The sequence below is a fragment of the Amblyomma mixtum genome, chromosome 5, assembly GCF_055824585.1.
Source record: "Amblyomma mixtum isolate Tamu chromosome 5, ASM5582458v1, whole genome shotgun sequence".
NCBI lineage: Eukaryota > Metazoa > Arthropoda > Arachnida > Ixodida > Ixodidae > Amblyomma > Amblyomma mixtum.
Window position 1 is genome coordinate 172,610,834 of NC_143016.1, and position 19,724 is coordinate 172,630,557.

General features: G+C 50.6%; 1 pseudogene; it reads left to right on the forward strand.

The window, feature by feature from the left end:
* The first annotated feature begins 1,043 nt into the window (after window positions 1–1,043).
* Window positions 1,044–19,724, forward strand: part of LOC149344703 (uncharacterized) — a 63,800-nt pseudogene continuing 45,119 nt past the window's right edge.

Below are 19,724 nucleotides of genomic sequence, written 5' to 3' on the forward strand. Positions count from 1 at the left end.
ACGCAAAAGGCGACGCACTCGTTGAGTCAGTTGAGCAGCGAGATGTCGGCCAGGGAGAGGGCGGCTCGCCAGACCGCAAAACTGTGCTTCGCATCCTAGGCTTAACCATAAGCTAAGCCAGGCCATTTTTTTACTGATGAGATATGACGTGTCACCGGCGGACCTTCGCCAAAGGTACCAGCGAGAGGAAAATAGTACCAAATCGTTTTACGATTTTCCCTACCAGCTAAAAGCCGACATTTTAGAATGGCTGGAAAATGCGGAAGGTTCGGAAGGTTCGGACGATCGTGACACAGAGGTGGAGTGCATAGCGTGGAGCAGCCCTGCCAGTGCGGCACAGAGGAAGGTAGTCCGTGCGTGGCAGATGTGACTGCTGCTATAACAGTGGAAGATGCCCCGTATTCGCGAACTGAGGAAACCTCTCTATCTTCGGATAAGGTAACCACTGCACCGGAGGACGCAGTTACAGACGTCTCGCCCATTGAGAGTGGAGCAGAGTTGAAGGAAATTGGATCTCCTAGCGTGTCAAAAGCAGGAGTTGTAGGGAATGGCAGAGAGGATGTTCGGCTGGACATTAATGAAAAGGCCCGTGCAGTTCTAGCGAAGTCAAAGTGGATGAAACACTGTGTTGTGCATCGCGTTCGGCAGAAACGCAGGCCAGTGCCAGTTCTAGCGAAGTCAAAGAGGATGAAACACTGTGTTGTGCATCGCGTTCAGTAGAACCGCAGGCCAGTGCCAGTTCTAGCGAAGTCAAAGAGGATGACACACTGTGTTATGCATCGCGTTCGGCCGAAACGCAGAAACGTGACACTTTCGGTCAACGGATTCGGATGCATATAGAGTTAGCGGACGCTAAGTTGGAAGCTAGTGTTTACGGTGATCGATGCAAAACGAGTCTCGAGCGTTCGCAGCGCTGTGAGCTCAGTCACATTGCAGAAAGCAGCTGCAGTAGCGAAAACGCCGCAACTGAGTGCAAGGCAGACCGTCATCTGCAATCGGCTGGAACGCGTCAGGAGCATGGCGAGAGCTGCGTGCCAGTACTCATGTCGGGAGAGAACGCTGGTTCATCTGCGCCTGGAGACGCTAAGCTGCTGGAAATCAGTGGACTTGAGAACCATCTAGACGACATGGGGGTTGTAGACGTCATTCTATCCGAGGAAGATGTGGGCGTATGTGTACTCAGGGACGCTGAGGCCGAAGAGCGCTGGTTTGAGGAATTAAGTAAAGGCGCCATAGATAGACGTGAGCCAGAGTGTGCACGGCAATCGGCCGAGAATCAAAGTGCTATTTTCAGAGAGCAGCCACCTAGCGGACAGAAGCAGCATGCGCTTCTACAAGAGAAAATTAAAAGAAAGCTCAAAATAGAAAGCTGCAACCTGGAGGAAAGGAACCGCCAGTTAAGGAAAGTGAACTATCACCACAAAGTGATGAACAAACAGGAGAAACGGTGGTGCTGCCGAAAGCAGAGGAAAGGCAAGCACAAGAAAGAGAGTTGCCACCGAAAGATGAAAGGCAGGCATAAGAAAGAGTGGCGCCTCCGAAAAGAGAGAAAGGGCACGTGCGCAGAAACGCGTTGGTGGTGGTGAAAACTTTTATTTTGTGAAAAATAGTTTGGGAGCCACAGAGTGGCCCCGCTACATGGTCGGCGTCCCTAGTCCGGGACACCGCACGACGAGGCCCCGTCTCTCGCCCGTTTCACCAGAGCCCTTTGGGACTCAAGCGAGGAGCAGTTGAGGGGGGCAGTCTCCCATGCCTCTCTGGAAGGGGTAGGGGAAGGGGGGAGGTGGGGATATTGAGTACATGCCCACACCATGTGGAAGATATCACAGGTCTCCCCACAGTGTAGGATTGGATTGGAGTAAACTTTATTTGTGCCTGCAGTTGGGCGCTCGCGCGCCCCGACGAGGGCCTACGTCGTCTACGAGGCTGCCGTTACTCGGCGCGGGTCTCCGCTCACCGTTGCCGGCTCGCTGGGTCCCTGCCTTTCGAGCGCCCCGAGGACCTGCTGGACGGCCCATAGCTGTTGGTCATGGTCGTTGCTCTTCGCTGCTGCCTCCAGCCGCGGCGGGATTGTTCCTGATCTTGCTTCCATTGGATTTCTGATGCAGTCCCACAAGATGTGCGTCTGATCTGCCGGCTCCCTCCGGCAGACTCTACACGTATCGGTCGGGTAGGTCTCGGGGTACATGCGATGCATCAGTCCCGGGCTCGGTAGCGATCCGGTCTGGAGCTGTCTCAGTAGTACCGCCTCCGCTCGACTCAGCCTCGGGTGCGGGTAGGCATCGCCCATCCGTGTTAGGATCGTAATGTTTTATTATTGCAGGACAGAGTAGAGTACCTGTCTGCAGGCGCCTTAAAGTTCGCTCCTCCGTCTTACTCAGCCCTTTTGCAGGGGCCGGGAAAAGGCGGTGGTTGTCGCTATAATGTGTTAATATTTCCCTGAATCGCAGCAGCGGCTGGTTAGTCTCCGAGCCAGAAGAGCTGGGATGAGGAGCCCGGTGAGTAAGCGCTCGGGCAGCCGCGTCAGCGGCCTCATTACCTCGTAAGCCCTGGTGGCCAGGAGCCCAAATGATTCGTTTGGGTGTTGGATCAGTGGCAGTCCGTCGTAGAGTACAAGCAGCTAAGGGGGAGACCTCCCCTGCCAAGTAATGTTCACATGCTTTTCGGGAGTCCGTGATGATTATTTTCGAATTGGCGTGGGCGGCAGCAAGCGCTATCGCTACTTCCTCGGCCCGCATTGAATTCGGGGCTCGAAAGGAGAGTCCATCAACGTGCATTTCCTGGTGAACGACAGCGGCCGAGTAAAATCCCGTGGGCGATGGCCCTGCTACGTCTACATAATATACACCGGGTCGGGAGCCGTGTTGTCTCTCAAGAGCCCGAGCCCGCGCTTGTCGTCTGTTTTCATGCATGTCGGTGTCCATGTTACGGGGGAGCGGGGAGACCCAGAGCATATGGCGCCATAGTACTGGGATACGCTCCGCCTCCTCTGGAGTGCAGTCGTGTTGTATGTGTAAGCGGTTTAGCAGGCGGCGCCCAGGAGCCATCTGCGTGAGCCGCGTGTATTGGTTCACGAGGTGGGCCTCCCGCAGCTCCTGGTAGGAGTTTAGCACCCCCAATGCCTTGAGTTTGGCGTTAGAGGTAGCCACCGGGAGATCCAGGGCTCGCTTAGTTGCCTTGCAGATGATGGCGTCTATTCGCGCCTCGTCTTGCTTAGTAGTGCGGAGATATGGCACGGCGTAGAGGATCCGGCTAGTCACGAAGGCATAGACGAGCCGAAGCGCGTCCCTGCCCCGCAGACCACCCCGCTTGTTGGAAACGAGCCGGATCATGCGCCCTACCTGTTCGCCTACTCTCTTGAGTTTCGCAATAGTGGAGTCCGGTCTGAGTCTCTGGTGAATGAAAAGGCCCAGAATACGGAGCTAATCCACCTCTCTAATAGGACCTCCTGACAGAGAGATATGTATTGCTGTCTTATCCTTTGGGTTCGCTCTGACATGCAGAAGCTCTGATTTCGCTGGAGCACATTGGAGCCCACAGTCATTAGCATACGCATCGACTATGGAAGCAGCCTGCTGAAGGCGGTCCTCCATGTCCCCAAGGCTCCCCTGAGTGGTCCAAATTGTAATATCATCTGCATATAACGCGTGTTGAATGCCTTCCACCCGGGCCAATTGGCTCGGGAGGCGCATCATAGCAATGTTGAACAGCAGCGGTGATAACACTGCTCCCTGAGGTGTACCCCGTGTTCCCATCATGTAAGGGCCGTATTCCTCGCCCTCAATCCGAAGAAAGGCCTGGCGGTTAGACAAGAAATCTCTTACATACGCGTAGGTCCTAGCCCCACAATCGGTAGAACTCAAGTTGGCCAGGATGCTTCCGTGTTTCACATTGTCGAAAGCCCCTTTCAGATCAAGGGCGAGGATGGCTTTGTCATTGTGTTGCATAGTTGTGGGTCGTATTACATCCCTGTGCAGCTGGAGAAGGACATCCTGTGCAGACATGTGAGGGCGAAACCCGAACATGGTGACTGCAAAAAAGCCCTTACTCTCCAGGTATGGAGAGAGGCGATCCCGTACCATCGTCTCCATAAGCTTGCCCGCACATGAGGTCAGTGATATGGGCCTCAGGTTGTCCGTATTCACGGCCTTACCTGTTTTAGGGATAAACGTCACAAGTGACGTTTTCCACTCGGGAGGGAGTGGACGCCCGTCCCAGATCTGGTTGATGTATTCTAATAAATGAAGGTAGGCTGAGTCCGGTAGGTTCGCCAACAGGTTCACTGTTATGTGGTCCCGTCCCGGAGCCGTACCCCGGCGCATTTTTGCTAAGGCCGCCTTAAGGTCGTGCAACTCAAAAGGGGCATCGAGTGTTTCATTAGGCCTGCCAGAGTACATGTACTCTGGCCCAGGCGGGTCCTCCATACGACAGAGATATCTGTCGCACAGAGTGTCCGCAAGTTGCGCCGTCGTACCTTGGAACCCTTGCAGAGCCCGCCGGAGCTGGTTTTGCGTCTCCCCTCTCGTTTGGGAGGGGTCGATTAGACTGCGAAAGAGACGCCACGTCCCCTTCGAGCTCATCTGATGAGCTGCGGCGTCGCAGCGTGCTATCCAATTTGAATCTGAGAGCTCGGCAGCATACGCTGTCGCCTGCTCTGTGAGTTTGGCTATGCGGTCGCGTAATTTGCGATTAGTTTTCTGCTTTTTCCACCGCTTAGTTAAGCTCCGGCGCGCCTCCCACAAATGCAGGAGGTGGGTGTCCACTGCGGGGATCTCTTCGGTGGTATGTAGTGTTGTGACGTGTTATTTCTGAATGTTGTATATGTGGTTAGCCCATTCCGCGTAGCCGCCGGAAAATAGTACGGGAGGGATAGTGTGATTCCGGAATTTCTGCCAATCGGTCAACTTGGCCTGACCCCATTTTTTGCGCGCTGCCTTTGCCTCGAGTGTAATCCGGAGAAGGAGGTGATCGCTGCCTAGAGAATCTCCCAAGTTCTCCCATGCAGCCGCTCTAGCATTTTTAACGAGAGAAAGGTCTGGACACGTGTCGCGGGTTACCAAATTCCCCACTCGAGTGGGATACGCCGGGTCCGTGAGCAACGTGAGGCTGAGGGTGGAGATGAGCTCCGCCAGCTTACGTCCTCTTGCCTGTTCGAAGTGGTAGCCCCAATGAAGGCTGGGAGCATTGAAGTCTCAAACGATCACTAGAGGCTCTTTGGCTGCCAATTTTATCGCGCGAAGGAAGATTTCATTGAAAGTTACGCGCGGCTTACGCGGAGGGCAGTATATGTTGAGGATATGTATTGACGGGTCGCGGCGTCTGAGAGGCAGCACTCGGACCATTGTATATTCTTGCTCGGTACTCAAGTCTAAGTCGACCTGAACCACGGTGTAAGCCTTATTCACCAGGATGCACGTAGAGGGCCCCCCCTGAAAGGTGCTGTAGCCTGATAATTTAGCGTCTATGCCGGGCTCCTGTAGGGCAATGAGCGCCGGCATGTCACCTAGGGACTGCAGGTAAAGCTGGAGGTGTGACCGCTTTTTCCAAGATCTGAAACCCCTGCAGTTCCATTGGATGATCTGGAATTTTTCAAAGTTTTTAGCATTCCTATTACATCTGCTAGCCATCTTGTCGTATTTATTTAAGGGTGATCGGAATAGCTCTGGCCGGGAGCCGGCGCAACCCCAGTGAGGGGCCGCACCGACCCACCAGCTGCCGAGCCTGAACCATGTTCCTCCGCTGCCTGACGGAAGGCTGTCTTACGTTTGAGGTGAGGGGATTCGCAGCTTGTGGCGTTCTTAATTTGGGTGCTGACCCAGGGCTGCACGGCTTTAAGGACCTGGTCAGTGACCTGGGCCATAAGGTCGGGAAGTGCTTGCGGTAAAGCTGCCTTGAACATGTCCTGGAAGGACTCGCGGACTGCTGACATGATTTGGTTCGGGAGGGCCGCCACTTGCTCCTCCAGTTGCTCGGTTTGGCGCCAGAAACGCGTTGCCACCATCGGAAGCACCAGCGTCACCGGCAAAGTGACTGCAGCAAAGTCCGTCACTTTGTCAGCCCCGAAACTAGCGTTAGAATCAGAGCTAACGAAATGTGCGAGGGCACAGGCTGTCATGTAGGCTGTCATTTTCCGCTGCGGTCACGGGAGAAACGACGGTCCCACAGAACACGGCAGGCGCGCGCAGTGAAAACGCGTGTGTGGCTCATGAAACGAAAGATAGTATGGGGCAGTGGTGAGAGAGGTAACAAGTTAACTTGCCAGAAGGAAGCGTCTAAGCGCTCCGCCAAGCATAGTTATATCGATGGACAGCAGCGAGTTTAGACGACACCATTTTGTAGGCCGAAAATCAAAAGGCCGGGTAGATGCGGACCTCGCATCGAGCGAAAAGGACGGGTGCGCGTGAAATTGAAGATTCGTGAAAGGTCTCACTCGCCGTCACGAACAAAGAGAAAGAAAGAGTGGTCCCACCGGAAGCGTTGCGCACTCGCAATTGAACGCCGCGACTGGCGTGAGAAGCGTAAGGAAAGGGACAAGTTGTCAGTGAAGGAAAATAACTCCTTCTTTTCTGCGAAGCATATTACTAGAGCTACACTACAGCCCGTCGAGCGCGGCGGTGGAGCTACCATTCACCTTTAGCGTGGCCACGTGACACCACGTGACAACATGACGTCACAGCAGAGGAGAGATGGGCTGCCGGCTCGCGCGGTCGGCCGCGGCGGTGGAGGCTCCAGATCAGAGGCGCGGCGGCTGACCACGTGAAAACATGACGTCACAGCAGAGGAGAGATGGGCTGCCGGCTCGCGCGGTCAGCCGCGGCGGTGGAGGCTCCACATCAGAGGCGCTGCAGCTGACCACGTGACGCTACAGCAGCGGTATAAAGCTGAGCTTGCCTCGCTCTCCGGGCACTTACGAGACGGCCAGGTGTTGGGATGCCGCCTATACTTCGTCTCACAAGATGTTTGCAGCACTACGGAAGGTAGAGCTCTCTCGTCCAATCAGGGCTGCAGAAACGCAGAAAATAGTCCCTCGAATATTTGAGGAGTGTATGACTATTAATCAAAACGATAAGCAGTGCAACTAAAAACATGATTTGGACAGGTATATATAAATGGTAGGGAGTGTTTCAATCACTGCTGAAATTACCAGACAAAGCCCGTACGGACACAGCTCTGCGGAGGCCTGCTGCGAGGTAGTGATGCGTCGCCACTTTCCAACATGGCGTCGGTCGAGTCTGTTGTGTCTCCTGTGTGCTTTACACCGACAGTGCGCTGTTTCCCCAAGCAGGCGAAGCAGGTGGCTTTAAATGTTCTTGATGCGCTTCGCGTCGAGTGCGGGGGCAGTTGGAGTACAAATGCTCTCATCAAGAGGACGGCAAAACTCACGCAGGTGAGCGGGCGAACGCTTTACAAGTGGAAAACGGAGACATTGAACGCGGGCCGTTTAACGTGCGTTGCCTCTCGCGCAGCACATGGGCTTGTTTTGCATTTCGCCACCATCGACACTCGGCTGCCTCGGCACGCTGGAGTAAATAAATTTATACGCACATGACACGATTACTGAAATTTACTCCGACGCGACAACAGAGGTACTGATGAGAACAGGTTGCGGCAAAAAAAAAAAAAGTGGGGCTAGTCCCTTTGGAACGGGCGTCCGCCTGTCCAAAAACAAACCAAAAAAAGAATAAAAAGACATCAAGCGCCACCTGCTATAGGTAGAAAGAAGCCACCTGGACATCAGGCGGATCGAACCACAGGGGCGTAGGAACACACTAATGTAGTGAGCGCCATCCTGATTGGACGAGAGAGCTGTACCTTTCGTAGTGCTGCAAACAGCTTGTGAGACGGAGTATAGAAGCAGGGCTGATTTGAACGAGAAGCGAAAGCTTCAGCGTGCCACAGAGACCGATTAAGAGCGGGATGAACGTCAAGCAAGGAAAGCCATGTATTGCCAAGCCTAGCCATCAATATGCTTCGCATCTGACTAGGCTTAACCTTAGCTAAGCCTCAGCCATTTTTTCTTCCCGTAGAAACTGGAACGACAAGTACGGAGAGAGAGCAAAGCGCAGCTACAGCGAAAGAGGCAGAGACATTAGCTTCCACGGTAGCGAGTATTGGTTAACGTCCGTTAGAAGCGAGTTAAACGCTGACGTAGACGCACTAATCCGTGCGTTCTGAGCAAGGCTGCCTTCGACCTCCTCGTGACTTACATTTGGTAACTTTCTGAACAACTGTCATGTTCGCTCTTAGATCGGGGCAAATTTGATATCCTCGTTTGTGGCCTCCGCTGAGCGTTTTCTGAACCAAGTGATCTCAAGGGACCAAATTTATTTTGCATACATTTCATTCAGTGTGTTACGTGTATTTGACACTTGTTTGAGTTATTACTTGAGAGTTCTGGTATTCCACATGTGCCTCTTGTTGAGGAGGGAGCAAAAAGGGGACAGAACTATAGCTAGCAGAGTTTTTGTGGCATTGAAGTCTGGCATTTTGACGGGTCGCAGAGGGCACTTGCTCGTGTTGTGTGTTGCCTGTTGTCGGTCGGTTCTTGCCAAGATGCAGATGATCAACGACCGGTGCTAGGAGGCAAGCTCTCCTGAAGGACCGAGCGAAGCTGGTCCAGACACCTGGGTGACAATGCGGAGGAACAGCGATCCTGTCCTGCGAGCGGGGCCTGTTCACGGAAAGGAGCATGGAGCCACCTGCGGCTGAACACCAGACGGGAACTGGGAGGAGCCTGGTGTTCGGGCGCGCCCCGCATCCGAGCCACGCGGAAGCAGCTCGTCTTCGTGGCGCATTGTCTGGCGGCGGGGGTGCTGTTGTGCCTGAACCCTCATGGCGTCTGGCCTGTCTGGGAACCAGAGCTGTGCGCCCGCCGACGCGCAAAGCAGGCCCGAACTCGCCGCCATGGCACGGCTTGCAACGAGCCATCCTGGCTGGCCGGCGCAGACCCTTCCTCCTCCTCCTCCTCACTAGCGTCGGATCTGTATCGATCGCTTCATGCAGAGACGCGACACCTCAGTAGCTAGGCCAGAAAAGACGCCCGGTCCTTTATTGCGCTTAGATTTATAGCTGCGGCTGCAGCGAGGGAAAGGAAGAAGGGGCGCTGACATGTTATCAGGCCGCTTGCTTGATGGCCACATCTGATACATCTTCTTTCCTCCGTGAAAAGATCAGTTTTGACAATGCTCTAAGAAATTTGCCGAAACTTGTGATCATAAGTAAGCCGTTTAGGTTCCATGCGTGGCCGGGTTGTCCTGCGTGGAATGGCTGGCACGGTTGATCCACCAGCTGCACCTCATGCTGTGAGCTGAGTGCTTGTGGCAAGTCCATCACGTGGCTCACCCTGGCCATCGGCGGTACCAAGACTTGAGGTTCTTCTAGCCTCGGAGCGGATGTCCGCGTCGTCGTCGCTGTCATCGATGACGTTGTAGTGCTATTGGGTTCGCAGCAGATGTTGCCTATTACGCCTTAGGAGACGGTTGTTGTCCATTCTCACGATGTGGGATCGTGGAGCCACCTTCTGGAGAACCATCGCTTTGCGCGACCATTGGCGGTCGTCACGAACCCGCACCGTGTCTCCTTGCTGCAGTGGAGGCAGTAGTTTGCCCTTGGACGACTGGCGGTGCTTGACTACCGGACGCTCCTGTACGACGCTGCATTCAGGCAGAGTAGTGCGCAGCCGACGACCCTGCAACAATTCTCCCGGTGATTGTCCGTCCTCTAATGGGGACGCACGATATGTTAAAAGACCCATCCAGAAGTCGTCACGAGACTCTGCAGTTTTCTTCATAATGCGCTTCACTATTTGTACTCCTTTCTCGGCCAAACCATTCGACCGCGGAAATTCAGGGCTCGAAGTAATATGGATAAGTACTTTCTTCTGGGCGAGTTGGTTCATAATTTCCAAAGGTAAAAACTTGCGCAAACAGTAGAAGAAGAAGGAGACGGTACAACAGGACAGAGCGCAACAGAGCGGACAGAGCGCTCTGTCCTGTTGTACCGTCTCCTTCTTCTTCTACTGTTTGCGCAAGTTTTTACCTTTGGAAGTAATATGGACAAAGTCATAGCGCCGCGCAAACTCCGCGAACTCTTGGAAAGCAAACTGAGGTCCGTTGTCGGTACACACTTGGGCAGGAATTCCGTACCGCGCAAAAATAGACGCAACCTTTGTAACGACTTCGCGCGCAGTGGTGATGGCGAGTTTCTCAACGTCTGGAAAGTTTGAATGCGTATTAAACACCACTAAGTACATGTCACCAGCGAAATGAAAAAGGTCGATTCCCACCCGGTGCCATGGCACCTTGGGTGTTGGCCACAAAATAAAAGGCTCAGAAGCTTGCTTGCAGGCGTACTTTTGGCATGCGCTGCATTTGCGAATGAGCGTTTCAATGGCACTGCCCATTCCAGGCCAGGAGATCAGGTCCCGAGCTCTGGCTTTACTTTTATTCAGCCCAAGATGTCCCGCGTGCAACTTCTGCAGCATCTCCACTCTCATTGTCTTCGGTACGACAATTTTGCCTCCTTTCAGCAGTATTCCATCAATTTCCGATAGTTCTGCTGCAAATGGCTTTACCTCTACTTCAATCTTAGTTCCTTGTGCCACCTGCTCCAAGACTTTGCTCAAGTATGGATCCACTAAAGTCTCACTTTGCAGGCGCCGTTTTGTTGGTGTGCTTACTATGGTTGAGAGGACCTGTACAGCATGAACGTCGACGTCTTCGGTTGACTCCAGGACGGCACGGAAGGCAGGAGCACGGGACAGCATGTCCGCCAACAGCAGGTCCTTGCCAGGAACAAACTGCAGTTCGTAGCCACAACGAAGAAGACGAATAAAGAAACGCTGCAGCCTTGGTGGCATATCTCCGATTGCCTTTTTCGCGATTGCCAGCAAAGGTCTGTGATCCGTTTCAATGACAATCTTGCGGCCATATACCAGTTGGTGAAACATTTCGCATGCGAAAACAATGCCCAGGGTTTCTTTCTCGATTTGCGAGTACCCTGTTTCGCTATCGGTGAGCGCTCGCGAAGCGTACATGACTGGGCGCCACTCACTGCCATGCTTCTGCAACAATGCTGCGCCTAACCCTAGCCCAGATGCGTCAGCCGAAATTTTGGTTTCTTTCTTCGCGTCGAAGAAGGCCAGCACAGGAGGCGTTGTTAATGCTTCGCAGACCTCTTTCCACTCTCGCTCATGAGCCGAACTCCAGCAAAAAACGACGTTCTCCTTCACCAAGCTGCGAAGTAGGGACGTTTTATCGCTCAGTCGAGGCACGTACTTGCGGAAATAGTTAACGACTCCAAGCATTCTGCGTACTGCGCTTCTGTCGTTCGGGTGTGGCATAGCTTGAATGCTTGAAATTAGATCAGAACTCGGCGGTATGCCATGTTCACTGCTGACGTCTCCAAGAAATGTTATTTCCTTCGCACCGAAGGCACACTTCTGACGGTTGAACGTAAGACCAGCTTCCTCTGCCCTTCTCAGTGCTGCTCGCAAGCGCTCATCATGCTGCTGTTTGCTGTTGCCACAGATTAGCACGTCGTCAACATATACATGAACCCCTGGCAGGCAGTCGAAGATCTCTGCGAGCGTCTTCTGGAAGACCTCACTAGCAGACGAAATACCGAAAGGGAGCCGAAGGAATCTGTAGCGGCCGAACGGAGTCGCAAACGTGCACATTCGCGACGTGGCCTCATCTAACGGTGATGCTGTGGCGACACCCACGTGCTTGATAACGCTGCCATTGTAGGCAGTAAGAACCGCTGTACTCTTGCGAAGGGGCGTTGTACTGCAGATGCGTCGAAATATGCTGAGGGGAAGAAGGTTTGCCTGGGAGATGGAAACTGATGACGCATCCGGCAATTAGAAGGATCGCTGCTTTGACCGCTGCTGAGTTTGGGGTGGCGGTCGACGTCGCTGTCAGGAACAGTTGCAGCTTCTGCTTGAATATTAGCCAGTTTCTTCTGACATTCCCAGTCAACTGAAGTGGTCCCGGCGGTTTCACGATGTCCATTGCTTCGGCTGCTTGAATAATCCAGCTGGGTACACCGGGCCACTTCTGACACCATGTATCGATCGCTTCATGCAGAGACGCGATACATCAGTAGGTAGGCCAGAAAAGACGCCCGGTCCTTTATTGCGCAAAATAATAATAATAATTCTTTATTGCGCCAAATATTTAAAAAAAATGTACAGAAATCCGGCCTGCCAAAGCCTCATAGGGCTTGAGCGGCAGAGCCCGACAGGCAGCGGAACCGCGCAGACACACACACAGGCAAAAAAAAAACACATTCAAAATAACGGACATCAAATTAGTATGACGGTGAGAACAAAATAGACACAATACTCATGTTACATGAAGGAAAAAAAATCCTCATCAGATTAAATCGCAAGGAAGAAAAACCAAAGTGGCATAACAATACCTCAGATCAGTGCAATAAATACAGCAGTAACCAATGACATCACAAGATTTACTTGACAGGTGGTAAAGCACATGCATGATGTCGTAAACCCTCTAATTAATGTATCGCAGCATCTTTTTTATTTTGTATTTAGTTTTTGCCCTATAGATTTATAGCTGCGGCTGCAGCGAGGGAAAGGAAGAAGGGGCGTTGACATGTTATCAGGCCGTTTGCTTGATAGCCACATCTGATACAGGATCGAGCCAATCCGAGCAGTGGCCTGTGGCGTGACCTTATTGGAGCAGACGAACGCCTGGTGCAGAGGAACGCAACGGTCACCGGCGGCTATAAGAAGAGAGTCGCACTGAGACAGGGTAGCAGACGGGCAGCAGACACGCCATCGTGCCAGAGAGACGCTCTCCGCAGGGCCTCGTCCTAGCCCGTTGTGCTCACGGCCCTTGTACATTAATGTAAAAAGCGTTGTGAATATTGTACATAAACTTCAGTTCACTAACCGTCGCCTCGACCGTTCTTCGCTCAGGTCTGCTGAACAGAGGCAGAAGACTGAGACGCACCAATTCGCAACAGTGGTGACTAGGGTGGGATGCCCCTCATTCCCAACAGTGGTGGCAGCGGTGGGGTGTCGCGTCCCAACAGTGGTGGCAGCGGTGGGGTGTCGCGTCCCAACAGTGGTGGCAGCGGTGGGATGCACCATTCCTAACAGTGCACGGTCATTAATGAAGAAACAATTGAGATATTTGAAAGACTGACAGCGCAAACAAATTGGGACGCCGTTTACTGCTCAGAGGACCCAGTAATGGCGTACAATTTTTTCTCAGAGAAAGGTGACAACACTTTTAAACAATCATTTCCAGTATTAGAATTTAGGAAAAGTAAGAAAGTAATAAAGCCGTGGATTAACAGAGCACTTTTAAACAGAATCCAGGAACGTGATAGACTTTTCGCTCTATTTATCAGAACTGGAGCTATGGACTGCTTAAATCATTATAAGAAATTCCGAAACAAATTAGGACATGACATTAAAAAAGCGCGCCATTCTTACTACAAAAGCTTTGTTTGTAGGTGTCATCAACAACCCAAGAAAAATGTGCGAACTGCAAACCATCTAATGTCAAATACTAAGAAGAAAGAACTCCAGGAATTGAGTATTGAAGGCACAACTTATACGGGAACCTCGCTAGCAAATGAATTCAACAAGCACTTCCTAAAAGCAGGAGCAGTTAATACGAACAACGTGGATAGCTCTAACCTTGTCTGCAAATCAAATATGAGTTCGGCTATTGCGGGTTAAATCTATTTGACTCCTACTACAGAAGCAGAAATATTTTCGCTACTAAAAAAGCAAAGTAAAAGTAGTGCTTTCGGAGTGGATAACTTGAAAGCGCAACCTATAAAATCAGTTGCACATCTTATTAGCCGCCCTTTTCCGCATATATGCAATTTGATCCTAAGTTCGGGTGTCTTTCCTGATAAACTGAAAATAGCAAGAGTATCCGTTGTTCATAAAGGAGGCGGTAAATGTAGCCTTAACAGCTACAGACCTATCTCTGTGTTGTCATTTTTTCTAAAATAATAGAACAAGTGATAAATACACGCCTTCTGAACTGCTGCCAGCAAAACGACCTCATAGCAGACCAACAGTATGGGTTCCAAAAATGTAAGTCAACAGAAACGGCGCTTCTAAATACTAAAGATAAAATAGATAACTTTGAGCGTAAATTGTACACAGTAGGATTGTTTCTTGATTTCAAAAAAGCATTCGACTCTATCAAGCATGAAATCTTACTGCAAAAGATACCCAACTACGGAATTAAAGGTGTTGCTCAAGACTTAATTAAGAGTTACCTGTCAAACAGATTCCAGTACACAGCGGTAGGAAAAGCGCAGTCAGCTATTGGTGTTATCGCATATGGGATACCACAAGGGTCTATACTTGGTCCATTATTGTTTCTGTTGTGTATCAATGATATTGTAAATATTCCACTAACACCGCACTAACGCCTTTTTTTTTGGTGCGACTATTGTCATGCCGTCACGTGACCTTATAATCTGATGTACATCGTGACTGATAACTGCGCTTGTAAAATTTGTTCTGCAGTTGAAGCATTAACAGAAGCCGACCAGCAGACCTTTTTTAAGCCGAAGTGAATGTATTTTCAATGTACTAAATGTATATTTTAGTGTATTTCTAATGTATTTGATGTATATTTTTAGTATATTTTTAATGCATTATAAATATGCTAAGCGGTCAAAAATGTACTTTTTACGTATTTGAAACAACGTTCAAAGTATTATTCGTAGTATACTTAGAAAGCATTCGTGTTGCAGTTTAAGCATAGGGACAAAAAAAATGCGAAATAAATATGAAATTGATACAATATGTTTGAATTGCATTTTAAGCACATCCTATTTTTCGCTAAGGGTATAGTGCACGGTGCAGCATCCTTCGCTTCGTGGTTTGCAATATCTTCGCACCAAATGAAGTTCTAGCCTATATTCTATAGTGCTTTCAAAAATGTGACTTTCATGGGCAGAGGAACCATTTTAAGGAAACTGAGGAGCACTTAAATTAAAAGTAGAAAGCACTACGAACACCAATCGACTAGATTTATTAACTGGTGCTACGCCTTCCTTTAGATGCAAAAAAGTGCGCGGTAATCGGTACGCGCGCACAGCGCATATTTCCTCCTGCGGCACCTTCCTTCCATCTCGTGAACAAGTGACGTCGCCAGGAACTCGCTACACCGTGTGCACTTGGCATGTCTGTGCTAGATTCAGTGTAAATGTTTTACTAGTATTTTATTCATGGTGCCGCCTTTCGAAGCGATGCGCCTGCTGCCAACTAATCAACTACAGCCCCTCAAAACCCACTGTGATACTCCAGTACTGATCGTTTTACTGATCGTTCGGTACTGATTGTTTTACTTTACGGAGATGACAGACAGAAAACTGAGTGCTTGTGTGAAAGCCCTGCTCTGATATGGTACTGATATGGCAAGCGCCTTTTCGAGGGTTGAGCGGCTTCCCTCGTCGTCGACCTCGACGGAAACAACGAGCACAGTGAAGCATGAAGGAGAGCGAACGCAGAGTGCAACAGAAGATGAAAGCGTGGTGATAGCAAACAGACCACTAAGAGGTAAGCGGAGGAGGAAGGCGTGGCTGGCGGCCTGAGGATGGACTCTGTCGGCGGTGGTTCGCTAAGAGGTGGTGGTGGTGGAAAACATTTATGTACAGGTATAATACAGGAGGTTATGCATGAGCTGACCCAGAGGGGGCCAGCCCTTACAAATACCAGGTGGAGGTCCCTAGTTCGGGACCCCAGTGGCATCGGCCGCCGCCCAGGCTCGCCCGACCAAGGCCCGTTGGGCCTGCAGGTCAGAGCAGCCGAGCAGGGTCGCCTCCCAGTCCTCCCGGCTTGGGTTGGGGTGAGGGGGGATAGCAGGGTGGGAGGGGCAGGCCCACACCATGTGGTAGATATCCGAAGACTTCTCCGCACAGTGCGGACAGCTGCCCGAGAAAGAAGGGTCGAAGTGTTTCAGAGCTGCCGGGCACAGCAAAGTATTAGTATACAGGCGGAGCAGAAGCCGCTCCTCCGCTTTTGACAGACCTTTACACGGGCGGCGATAAAGACAATGGCCAGATTGATAGAGTAAAACGATGTCTTTGAAGGTGTAAGCTGGAATAAATTCGAGTTCCTGATCGTCAGGGTCGGAGGGGCATGTCCGGTGAGAGCGCGCGCGGGCGGCGGCGTCAGCTGCCTCATTTCCCTCAAGGCCCATGTGAGCGGGACCCCAAACCATACGCCGGTGCGCGGGGTCACCGGTGTTGACGCTGTTTTGAAGAATGCGGTAGGCTAGATACGGTACCCAGCCCTGCTCGACGTTCCGACATGCCCCTCGCGAGTCGGAAATAATTGTTTTTGAATTGGAATCAGACGCAGCCAACGCAATGGCGACCTCCTCCGCGTGTGTTATGTCACGGGCTCGGAAAGTAAGGCCGTTCACTGTTTTGGATTGGTGGATGGCTGCGGCTGTGTACCATCCCCCATGGTGGGGGCCGGAGGCATCCACGTAGAATACGCCGGGTTTCGATCCATAGTGGCGGGCCAGGGCTTCCGCCCGCGCCAGGCGCCGGCCATTATGGTCCTCACGGTTCATGTTCGCGGGAAGAGGGCGCACGTGGAGGGCACATCTCCACTGGGATGGAATACGTATGCGCTCTTCCATGAGAGTGGTATGTTGGATGTGTAGTCGGGCAAGGAGGCGGCGACCCGACGATGTCTCCGAGAGACGTGTGTATTGGTTAGTCAAGTGGGCTTCCCGGAGCTCCCGAAATGTGTTCACCATGCCTAGCCCCAGGAGGCGCTTGTTGGAGGTGGTCACGGGGAGGCCTAGAGCCCGCTTAATAATTTTGCGGAGGATGACTTCGAGTGAATCCTCGTTTTGCTTCCGCAAGCGCGGGGGTTACGCTAAGAGGCGGTGCCACAGTCCATTCGCACCAGGCGAGGCTCAGCAACAGCGGATCGCTGTGTGCGCTGCCAAGCAGAAACACATAGCCAGGTCCATTCGACACTGCATGCTTCATATGCATATTCGGTTTGGTTTATTGGGGTTTAACGTCCCAAAGTGACTGAGGCTACGAGAGACGCCGTAGAGAAGGGCTTCAGAAATGTCGACCACATGGGGTTCTTTAACTTGCACTGACACCGTACAGTACACGGGCCTCTAGAATTTCGCCTCCATCGAAATAAAGCCGCCGCGGCCAGGATCGAACCTGCGTTTTTCGGGAAAGCACCCCGGGCGCCGTAGCCACTGAGCCACCGCGGCCGGACGGCCTGAAACCATTTCCAGCCGCCGGCATCGACTGCATTAACTCAAAATTTCTGAAAAGCACTAAGATATATTCCTCCATTATTCTTTCTAAATTATTTCAGCAGTCTCTAGAAAATAGCGCGATGCCGGCAGACTGGAAGATAGGGAAGGTGATTCCAGTACATAAATCTGGAAACAAGCACTCACCTTACAACTACCGGCCTATTTCAATCACCAGCATCCCCTGTAAGATCCTAGAACACATTCTTTTTTCACATATAGCAAATTTCTTAGAGTCAAACTCGTTTTTTCATCATGCACAACACGGTTTTCGTAAGTCAGATTCATGTGAAACGCAACTTGTTCTCTTTACTCATAAATTGCATGCAATTCTTGATCATCGTTCCACTGCAGATTGCATATTTTTATATTTCGCCAAGGCTTTTGATAAAGTTTGTCACCGGCTTTTGCTACTAAAACTGCGCATGATAGGGCTCGATACTGACGTACTAAAATGGCTAGAGTGCTTTTTAACAGACCGTCAGCAGTTTGTAGCAACTAATGGAACTAACTCACATTTACACCCCGTTCTTTCTGACGTTCCTCAAGGTACCGTGCTTGGGCCCTTACTCTTCTTAATATTCATTAATGATCTGCCTGATTCTGTTACATCATCAATTCACTTATTTGCAGACGACTGCGTCCTTTTCCGTGAAATAATAACCGACGATGACGTACGCGCAATTCAAACTCACATTAACGACATCTCCTTTTGGTGCAAAACATGGCAAATGACGCTAAACGTTAACAAGTGTAAATTCCTGCGCGTATGAAGGTCATCTAGCAACTCACCGACGTATCACCTTAACAATGTAGCTCTCGAATCAGTAGCGTCATACAAGTACCTAGGCATTCATATCGCTTCTAACCTTAGCTGGAACAGTCATGTCGAATTCATTGTCAACAAAGCTAACCGCATGCTAGGCTACTTAAAACGGAACTTTCGCTCGGCCCCTTCTAGTACCAAGCTTCTCTTTTACAAAACATTAGTTCGTTCGCAACTTGAATACGCATCTTCAGTTTGGGACCCGGGCACTACTGATCTCATTAACCAGCTAGAAATGATTCAAAATAATTCAGCTCGTTTCATCTTCTCTAATTATCACCGCACCGCTAGTGTATCCTCAATGAAATCTAATCTCAATCTGCTACCCCTCACATTTCGTCGAAAGCATGCACAGTTATGCCTCTTTCATAAGATTATGTTACCATGATGACTTACACGGTAAATTGCTCATTCCGCCTTCATATGTATCATCACGCATTGACCACGCTCACAAGGTTCGCATAAATTCATGCAACACTAAATGTTTCTCCGATTCATTCATAGCCCACACATCTAAAGACTGGAACCGCCTTCTCTCTTCCGTTGCAACAATTTATAAATTTTGGTTATTTCAGTCGGCCGTGCGCAGTATAGACCATGCGAGTTTTTCTTAACATTGTATAAAACCTACCTCTCTTCCTGTGTGTTCATATATTATTTAATTTCACCACTGTGTACACTCAAACGTTATCGCGAATTTCATTGTTATATTAATTAAGTGTTATGGGACTTTGTTTAGATCATTTCTTAACCAAACTTAACTGCCACCTACAGTATTCCTTGCATGTTCTTGTTGTTGTGCATATTTTTTGTTTGTTTATTGATTAAAGCCCACTCCCCTCTGTAATGTTTATACCTTGAGGGTAATAATAAATAAAATAAAAAAATATGCAGGTTGAATTAGCACGGTAGCTTGGCTCAAAAATCCCATTAATGAGAAGCGTAATCTTTATATTGCCACGTATCGTTGTAGTGTCCGTTCGTTCGCGCTCAGGGTTCCAGGAAAGGGGCGTTATCATTTCTGTTCCTGACGCGAGAAGATACCGGACTAATCTCGATTGATGACAGTCATGAAGAGCTGCATCTACGTTTTTCCAGATTACTGTAGATGATCTTGACCAGCTATCTCGAAGTTTCCTTGCCGGCTTAAAATTGAGCGATGCCGCGAGCGGCGGGCATTCGTAGTTCGACGACTGACGAGCACGTTTTTTGCTTACGCCACCGCCGAGTGATTGAGTTATTTTGCAGGCGCAAGTGAGCCCTAATAAAGAGCTTCGTTTGCAAGTCTTGTTGCTGTCTTTCTGGCCGCTGGACTACCAGCACTACAACGTGACAAAAAATTCAGGGGGCACTTTGACAGTCTAAAGTGGGTAGAGGCGGAAGCGTTTCCCGCACCACCTTCGCTGTTTCTGTGGCACCGGTGGCGTCACATATAATTTAGTACTAATTACTAAGTGATGACAAATCACTAATTAACGGTTAATTACTGATTAATGCCTGAATACTGATTAACTGCTAATTAATGACGCTTAAGCTTCGCCTTTAGGAGTGGAACGCGACAGCGCGTTGTAGTGCTGCCAGGGAGTCCACAGAACACCACCCGTTCA